Below are 10,207 nucleotides of genomic sequence, written 5' to 3' on the forward strand. Positions count from 1 at the left end.
CGATACTAAAGGAGCAAAGATCAGTGTATGTTCAATATTTCTCTTTATAGTTGATGATCAGGAGAAATGAGATACTATCCTCATTTTTTTTCTCCCTAAATTGAAAACAGAGGATCAAAAGATTCCTTGAATATGACACCTCCCTTTACTTCCTTTCAGCACTACCACGATCACAATTACTTTTGATGCCAATTATCGTGTATTATTTGTCTCTCCTGCAGAATGTAAACACATTAGGGATTGTGTTTTTCTAATTCACCACCATGTCCCTGATACCTGGTACAGGGCCAGGTGCATAGTAAATGTTCAAAAAAAATGTGGTTGAACACATGTTTCTGAACGAGAGGGAAAGGGGAATGTGAATAGATACTTGTTGAACACTTACTCTATGCTAAGCAAGTTACTATTCCATTTATTCCTCACAAACGTATATGATAGATATTTTGAATCCTGTTCTATAGGTGAGAAAAACCAAGGCTCAGAGACGCTTTGTAGGAAACCTGTGTCACTCCATCAGACATTACTAGTTGCTAGCTTACCTTCCATCTCCCCTTCTTCCTTGCTGGTAGAGCCTCAATTGTGCTGAGTATATAACACATCCCCTTACCCCTAACCCTTACATGCTTTAAAGGAAGGCATTCTTAGCCCACATTCCAAGTATAAGTCTTGATGAATTTAAGACAATCAGGGTAAAGTTGTTCCCTTTGTAAGTGATTAATTTTGGGGTTGGCATGTGACTCAGTTCTAACTAATGCTGGGGGTTGGATATCCTGAAAAAGATTTAGAATTCCTAAGGGGACATTGAAAAAGGGAGAATGTCTGGATTTGGTGTTTCCTGGATATGATGCCTGGAATAAATACAGTCATCTTGTGACCTGAAATAGCAAAGTGGAGAAGCTGAAGAACCAGGGTTTGTGATGACATGAGTAAGCCTCTGAGTTAACTAACCTCAAAGTTACCCCACCCCTGGACTTGTCAGATTAGAAAATAAATTTCTATATTGTTTCAGGCATTTTGAGTCAGGGTGGTATTTCCAGATGAAGACATCCAAACTGACATAATCAGGTACCTGGGAGTGGGAAGCCCAGATTTTTCCCTACATCTGGCTCTGTAGTCTGTGTGCTTTCTCCACTCTATTCCACTGTCTTTCAGAAAGTGAAATCATTCAAAACAAGGGCCAGAAACTTATGAGTCCCAAGGGGAACTGAATAATGGGCATTGTTCTAAACCATTCAGCTGTGCACTCTAGCACATTCTTCATACACTTGACAGAATTATTCACTGTACAAGATATATGTGAAGTAAGTACAACGTAATGCTTAAGTATATGTTCACTTGTATTTTCTTCTGTAATTGTCCCTATCTTCCCATATGAATACTAAATTCTCTGAGGGCAGCACACATGCCTTGTTTTTCCATAAATCTCTATTTGTCAGTTTCTTTTTTTCATTCTAATGGATAGAAACAAAGTGAATTAACTCAAACAGTGAAGGATGAAGTTCTAGCTCCAAACCTCAAGAAGGGTGGAGCTGGCCTCATGCATGAATGAACCCAGGAATGGCTTGTGACTCCTACACAAATCAGGATTCAGCAGCTCAGAAGGTTTTCCCTGGAACTTTATGCCTTCACGTTTTCTTACTTGGTGGAGAACCAAGTAAGGCCATTTCCACATCACAGTCAAACAGCTCCTGACACGTAAGAAAGGCAAGACTCTTCTTCAGCTTCTACAGAAACATCCTGGAGAAGCCTCCCGATTGGTTGAGCTTATGTCCCATGGCCCTTCCTGGGCCAGTCACTGTGGCTAGGGCCAGTCACATTGGCTCACCCTGGGCTCTGTGTCCACTCCTGTGTTCAGAGGGGTGGATGTCCTAAAGGAAAGAATTCTGGACAGAAAGGAAAAGAGCTACCCCATCCTCCCAGGGCTTCTTTCCAGGCTCCTAGGTTAGCATTGGGTAAATAGTAGTCACTGTAAATACCTAGGGAGCTTGTGAACACAAACTTGTCTCTCACTGGTGACAAATGAACACACACACACACACACACACACACACACACACACACACACACACACACACACACACACAGAGTGCACCCTTATAAGCTCTTTCCCAGTTTTCAGAACTCCATGCAGACATTATGGGAAGAGCTTCTGTACCCACATTTTAGAGTTGGGAACTTTTTACTCCTAATCCTTGATGGTGATCTTGATGATTGCCAGATAGCACGGATTTTACCTCCCACGCCCACCCCCCCATCCCTGGTCCCCAGAAGGAATGTAGCAGGGAGAAAATTCCACAGTACCAACTGCCGCATGTCAACCTGCTCGACAGCACACAGCCTCGGCGCCAGTAACATGCGTTTGCCTGCCTGCTTTGGGATTGAGGATTCTCACTTTTGAGCCATTTAGCCCCCAACCCTTCCTCACAGCCCATTCAAGCCTGTTCAGTCTCCAGCATGGGAAACAGAGAGGGGACAGTGATCACTGAGGAACTTGGATGCCCTGGGGACACAGGCTGAACATGATAAAATCCCAGGGAACACCGATCTCCCAGCTCACCTGGCCTCGTGCCAAATGCAAGAGAGCCAAGGAAGGGAGGAAGCCATCCCACTTTCCTTTCCTTGTTCACAGACTAGTAAATAATACGGTGAATAGGGACATTCTGGAAACAAAGTGCTTAGTCCAGTTTCCACGTGGGTCTATCAGCCCAGATAATGACGTGAGAATCTCGGCCAATCATTGCTCAGAACAGCCAGAGACAATTTCGACCTTGAGTTCTTAAAGGAGAGTTTTGATTTCTTTACCTACTTTATGCAAGGATCATGTACAAATTTTATAGTTGGAAAAAATGCTTAGTATTAATTTAAAGGAAGGTATGTTAGTATTGGCTTTTCCTTCACTGAAAGTTTTAGTAGGAGGGAATAATACCTCTGTTGATATGGAGATCATCTTTGACATAAAAAGTGACTCCAGCAAAAGGCTTTTCTGTGTCTCTCAATGAAGAGCAAACCAAAGAATTCAAAAGAGTAAGAATATTTGCACCTCATCTGTTTTCCCCTCTATATTAGCTTCCCCTTTGTATTATATTGCTGTTGTAACAAATTACTGCAAACTTAGTGGCTTAAAATAACACAAGTATATTCCCTTATGGTTCTGGAAGCTAGAATTCTGAAATCAGTTTCACTTAGCTAAGGTCAAGGTGTCCACAGGGCTGTTTCCTTCAGTGTCTCTAAAGGAGAATTTGTTTCCTTCCCTTTTCTGCCTGGGCTGTATTCCCTGCATTCTTTGGCTCCCAGCCATCTTCAAAACCAGCAGAGTAGCATCCTCAAATCTGCTTCTCTCTGACTGATTTCCCCTGTGTCCCTCCTTAAGGGCCCTATGAGCACATCAAGCCCACCCAGGGTAATCTGAGACAATCCCCCACGCCAAGGCCTTTAATTTAATCACATCTGCAATGTCATTTGCCATGAAGATAACATATTCGCAGGTTCTGGGGATTAGGATGAGGATATCTTTGAGGGTTGTTATTCTTGATTCGTCCTAGTACACCCTTTTACTAAATTAACAATATAAATCAAGGAGAATTGATGAATCAAGGGATATTTATTTTAGATTAGTGAAAAATTACTGAAAACATATAACCCGTCAGGTGCTCCTCGTTGAGCTCCACAGTTTTTCTGTTAAAATTTTGTTGCCTGAAAAAAAAACACACTAAAGAGCTAAAAATTTTTTTGAAGTGCAGTGTATAATAAAGTATACTGACCTTCAGTATAGCTGGGTTAATTTTGGCATATGTGTGTGTATTTGTAAAACCATCCCCACATCGGTATACCAAACAAGTGTAGCACCTCTGAAGGCTCCCTCACGCCCATGCCAGTCGGTAACCTCCCACTTTAGTAGCCTCTGTTCCAATGGCAGCCACTACAGCTTTGTTTTCACCTGTTCTTCAACATACAAATGTATGAACTCTTCTGTATTTGCTTCCTTTTGCTCAATACAATATCTCTGGAATATATGCATGTTGATGCAGGCAGCAGTAGTTTCTTCTTTTTTTTTTTAAATTACTATGAATACCATAGTATTTTTGTATCCATTGAATGAATACCCAACCTTTTATCCATTCTCCCTTTGATGGACATCTGGCTTGTTTCCATTTGGGCGCCATTATGAATAAACCTGCTATGAACATATTTGTAAACATTAAAAGTTTTTAATAGATGGTTAAAAAAAGAAACCATGTCCTCAGGCACTGTGGAAGACTTTGAAATTTGGTTCATCTGTTAAGATTGGGATCAAATATGCCGCCCTGAACCAAGAGGTCTTCTTCCACCCCAGTGAGTATCAGTGATTTGGGCCTCTACTCTCCCATGTCCATGTATGGTATTCCTCCATCTCACCTGGAAAAGAAAAGAAAATGACAGTGAACAATTTGGGGGGTTCCCTTTGAGAAAAACCTTTTGCATATACTTCTCTGTAAACATATATATATGCTTATGTTTGTTTATACAAAGGAATTATACTCTACAAAGTTTCCTGTACCTTGTTCCTTTCACTTATTGATAAATTTGTATGTATTTGGATATCAGTATAAAGCACTGTTGTTTTTAAGGGCTATATAGCATGGATGAACTATAGTTTATTTAAGGAGACTCTCCAGTTAAAGGACATTTAGGTTGTTTCCAGTCTTTTTCTGTAATAGATATTTTTTCAGTGAATATCTTTGTATATTTTGGGAAACAGTTTAAAACATATCCATAGGATTCCTAGCAATAATATTATAGGTTTAATAATATTTACTTTTTAAATGTTGATAAAATTGCCAAATTATTTTCCAAAGATTTGTACTGTTAACAAAAATCCTCTTAACAAAAGAATATGAAAGTACCTATTTCTCATATTCTAGCCAACCCTGAGCATCATCAAACTTTAAAATATTTGCTGTCTGCTAGAGGAAAATATAATAATGCCTTAATTTGCATTTTTTTGGAGGATAATAGTTAAAATTCTTTTTCTTCCAGTTTTATTGAGATATAATTGACATACAGCACCGTACAAGTGTAAGGTGTACAGCATAGTGATTTTGACCTACATACCTCATGGAGTGATTACCATAATAAGTTTAGTGAACATCCATCATCTTATATAGGTACAAAATAAAAGAAAAATATGATACACACACACTCATACACATACAATGGAATATTACTCAGCCATAAAAAAGAAAGAAATCTTACACATACAATGGAATATTACTCAGCCATAAAAAGAAAGAAATCTTACCATTTGCAACAAGATGGATGAACCTAGAGGGTATTATGCTAAGTGCAGTAAGTCAGAGAAAGACAAATACTAAATGATTTCATTTATATGTGAAATCTAAAAAACAAATAAAGATAACAAAACAGAAGAATCATAGATCCAGAGAACACAAACAGGAGGTTACCAGAGGGGAGGAGGTGGGGGAATGAGCCACATAAGTGAGAGAGATTAAGAGATACACACTTTCAGTTACGAAATAAATAAGTCATGGGGATGAAATATACAGCATGGGGAATATAGTCAATAATAGTATAATACCTTTGTATGGTGACAGATGGTAACTAAACTTATCATGGTGAGCATTTTGTAATATATGGAAATATCAAATCACTATGCTGTACATCAGAAGCTAACCTCGTGTTGATTTTTTTTTTTTTAATATTTATTTGGCTGCACTGGGTCTTAGTTGCAGCATGTGTGATCTTTAGTTAGGCATGCGGGATCTTAGTTGCGGCATGTGGAATCTAGTACCCTGACCAGGTATCAAACCCGGGTCCCCTGCATTGGGAGCACAGAGTCTTCTTACCCACTGCACCACCAGGGAAGTCCCTGAGTTGTATTTCTTTATGAGTGTGACTTAGGTTTCTTTTACTTTATATTACTTCTGTAAACTCTACTGTTATAAATTCTGACCCTTTTAAAATTAGGTTGCTTCATACTCAGTTTTTTTTTTTTTTTTTTGCGGTACGCGGGCCTCTCACTGTTGTGGCCTCTCCCGTTGCAGAGCACAGGCTCCGGACGCGCAGGCTCAGCGGCCATGACTCACGGGGCCCAGCTGCTCCGCAGCATGTGGGATCTTCCCGGACCGGGGCACGAACCCGTGTCTCCTGCATCGGCATCGGCAGGCGGACTCTTAACCACTGTGCCACCAGGGAAGCCCAATACTCAGTTTTTTATTTATGAGATCTAGCTTAGATTTACTTAAATTTCTATTCATTAAATTTGGTATAGAATTGAAACTTGTTCAAAATCTGAAAAGTCTCAAAACAATGCACTTTGAGCCAGTTTTTTTTTTTTTTTTTTTTTTTTTTTGCGGTATGCGGGCCTCTCACTGTTGTGGCCTCTCCCGTTGCGGAGCACAGGCTTCGGACGCGCAGGCTCAGCGGCCATGGCCCACGGGCCCAGCCGCTCCGCAACATGTGGGATCTTCCCGGACCGGGGCACGAACCCGTGTCCCCTGCATTGGCAGGCGGACTCTCAACCACTGTGCCATCAGGGAAGCCCAACTTTTCCTTTTTAAAAAAAAAAAAAATTTAATGTAATAGAAATCTCTTGGTCACGTGAAGGTCATCTAAATTTTTTGACACTCATTTTTCTATAATCATTGTCAAAATCACTTTTCATCGTTTCTTTCTTCTCTTTTCTGGCTTTAAAATTTTTTTATTCATCAACTCATTGATGCCACATTTAACATTAAGTAATACATAAAGCATTTCCTCTCATGTAGCAATGTTCTACTTGTAACGGGACTATGAGAAATGGATTGAAGTTAGCCAAAGTGTTCTTTGGGCAGGTGTCTCTATCTGCAATTCCATTAATCCTGCAACCCCCATAAAATTGACCTTCCATTGTGAGCTCTAAATAACCCTAAACCGGGAGGATTTTAATCATTCTTCCTCTCTCATTTCCTGGTAGTGAGAATCCTTTCCAGTGTTTTACCTTTCTTGGATCTCAGTGCAAGGAAACTGGTCTTTCATAAAAACATGTGCAGGTTTAGCTGTAAGGATGTTTCTCCCAGTATCATTTGGGTTTGAAATATTCCAAATATTCAAATAAAGGGGAACAGCTAAATAAGTTCATTCATCTGTATCATGAAATGTTCAGCAGTCATTCATGTGATGGTGTAGACCACAGTCTTCAAATTGTGCTCCCCAGATCAGTTGCATCAGCATCAGCTTGTTAGAAGTGCAATTTCTTGCCCCTCCCACCAACTACTAACGTGGAGACTGGGCAACTGAGTGGGTGAAGACCAAACACCTTGTGTTGTATTGAGCTCTTCACATGCATGATCTAGTGTGAGAACCACTGTAGTAGACAGAAATTTACTGACATGAAAAGAGGGCCACAATAGAATGAGTTAAGTAAAAGCAGATTACAAAAAGAGTATATACAGCATGATCCTAATTTTGAAATATTCATACATATATATGAAATGTATAGAAACAGATATGAAAAGGTGTACATTAAAATGTTGACAATGGTAATCACCGGGTGGGGAGGTTACAAGTAATTTCGTTTTTTAAAACATTTTATTTGTACTGTCAAGCATTTTTACGGTGAATACGAAGTACTTATGTAATATTAAAGTAGAGCAAAATAAATATTCTCCATTTGGAAAGGTTTGGCAGATGAGAGGGACCCATCTGTGCCCCTGAGTTTCACCTTCCACTTGGGGAATGTCTTTATTTTTGCTGCCATCAGCAGACTGGTATGTGGAGAGCAACATTTCCTTCTAAATCTCTCAAGCAGACAGAAACAAAATTGCTTTGACTTCCTTAGTATGGCTGGAATTTTAAAAAACATCTTGCCAAACATACTAAAAGATAACTGAAGATGAATAAGCCAGGAAATATGAGAAACATAAATTTCAGATCCTAGCACAGCTACCTGCTCCTTTTTTCATTTCATATTTGGCACGAAATGTTTCTATATTGTGGCTGTCAGTGCAGGGTATCTCCGTAAACACTTCCTCATCCAGAGTTCTTCTGAAGCTACAGTCCCAGCTTCACATCTGAAGGCTGCATTTCCTCCTAAGTGATTGGCAGGACTCATGTTAGGCATGATTGATGAGCCCATGCTTCATGCACGACTCTGACTTTTATTTTGGGGGTTTGACCTTGCATGGACTCTGTATGCATGAATATGCAATCGCTTTGTAACAGATATAACTTCCTAGTCACATCGTTCCACAAAATTCAGGAGTACAAAAATATAACTTTAATTTGAAATAAGTCAGTTTTATATTCAAGATCGTGACTCCCATTTCTATCTGAAAGAAACATTTAAATTTGTTATTTCTGTGAATAAATTTCTTCGTTCTTGAAGAAGAGCCCAAGCTCTTGATTTTTTGGAGTTTTCAGAGTTAAAAAACAGCTATCCCATTAGGGGGATGCCTTTTACCAGGGTTTTTCTTCCTCATCTCCTTCCCTCTCAATTGGTTCTAAATTCCTGGATTCTTACGCCATTGCCAGTAATTGAGAGTGAGGAAGGAATCACCTTGCTTCTGGGTCTTTCTCTCTCCGTCCTCTGCTGGCCTTTGGCTCCCAGTGTTTCCTTGGCATTTGTGCGATACCCAGGGTGTTGTAAGTCATGGCAGATCTGCATGTGTGGATTATAGCGTTGGGACCCATGCAGATGCCACTGCCTTACGGTGACTATAATTTATTTAAGAATACTCAGCATAAATTTTGTGATATTTTGTATCTGCTTATTAGGTTAAGCCAAAACCTATGAAGTAATCCAGAATGTGTAGTCAAAGAGTGATTAGCTAGGATTAAATCAGAGAAGGTTACCATCCAGAGGTGGCTTTGTCAAAGCAATAGTTGGTTAATCAGCACAGTGAATGTCAGAAAGGGGATTTTATTGGAGAAACTAGTAACTTAGTTTATTAGTAAACTTAATTACTTAGCATGATGATTCATAGAAATGAGGTCTCATTGGTGATGCTAAAGGTATTCAAAATATGAGGACGGGCTAAAAATACCTTGAAGAGACTCCTTACTCTTGTGTGAACAGTGGGTGAGCCTTCAGGGAAACCTAAAATCTGGCTTGATCCCTGAGTGGTCCTTTGCCCAGCTATTGGTGTAGGAGGATTTCTGAATGATGCCAATGAGGAAGCATAGACTCCTGTTTCTGAAGAGTCTGCCACCTGTGAACGTTTCCCACAGTGTGGTTGGATCACCTGAAGGGTTCAGAAGAGCTAAAATCTCATCGAGCTAACAGGGGAGTGCCAACTCTTCAATGACCACTGATGAATATGTGTGTAACAAACATCTGTATGGGTGGCAGAATTTGGCCTGCGGTTGCTTTCCCTGTACCCTGATAGATGATGAAGGTGTAGGTAAATCTCACTTCCTCAGACTTCTTTAATGGCTAGTATTTTCCAGCAAAAACAACCTAAAAGATTTATGGACTCACGATTCTCCCCATCCTGGGTGGACGCAGCACAGCTTTAACGTAGGATTAGGGTGGAAGGCACTACAGGGCTGTTGAACACCAGGAGGGGTTGAGATTTTGGGAACAGCACCTAGACAGAAAAGCCGAAGTAGATGCCGTTAAAGGAACAGTGGTGGGGCATCTCCTGGGTGGCTTCCTGTCAGTGGAAGTTAATAAAGGGGCAGCACAAGCACTATTTACAGTAACCAGGACATGGCAGCAGCCTAAATGTCCATGGACAGAGGAATGGATAAAGATGTGGTGCATATATACAATGGAATATTACTCAGCCATAAAAAGGAACAAAACAGTGCCATTTGCAGAGATGTAGATGGACCTAGAGATTGTCATACTGAGTGAAGTAAGTCAGACAGAGAAAGACTAATACCATATGATATCACTTATATGTGGAAACAAACTTAGGTAGAAAATAAACTTATGGTTATGAGGGATAAATTGGGAGATTGGGATTGACATATACACACTACTATATATCCTATGTATAAAATAGATAACTAACAAGGACCTACTGTATAGCACAGGCAACTCTACTCAGTACACTGTAATGGCCTATGTGGGAAAAGAATCTAAAAAGGAATGGATATATGTACATGTATAACTGATTCACTTTGGTGTACACCTGAAACTATACTCCAATAAAAATTTTAAAATAAAGGGGTCTAGCCTTGTTCCTGAGCAAGTGGAAGGGGTCTCCAGAAATAGCTGGGGAAACTT

This window comes from Mesoplodon densirostris, chromosome 6 (assembly GCF_025265405.1).
Source record: "Mesoplodon densirostris isolate mMesDen1 chromosome 6, mMesDen1 primary haplotype, whole genome shotgun sequence".
Classification (NCBI taxonomy): domain Eukaryota; kingdom Metazoa; phylum Chordata; class Mammalia; order Artiodactyla; family Ziphiidae; genus Mesoplodon; species Mesoplodon densirostris.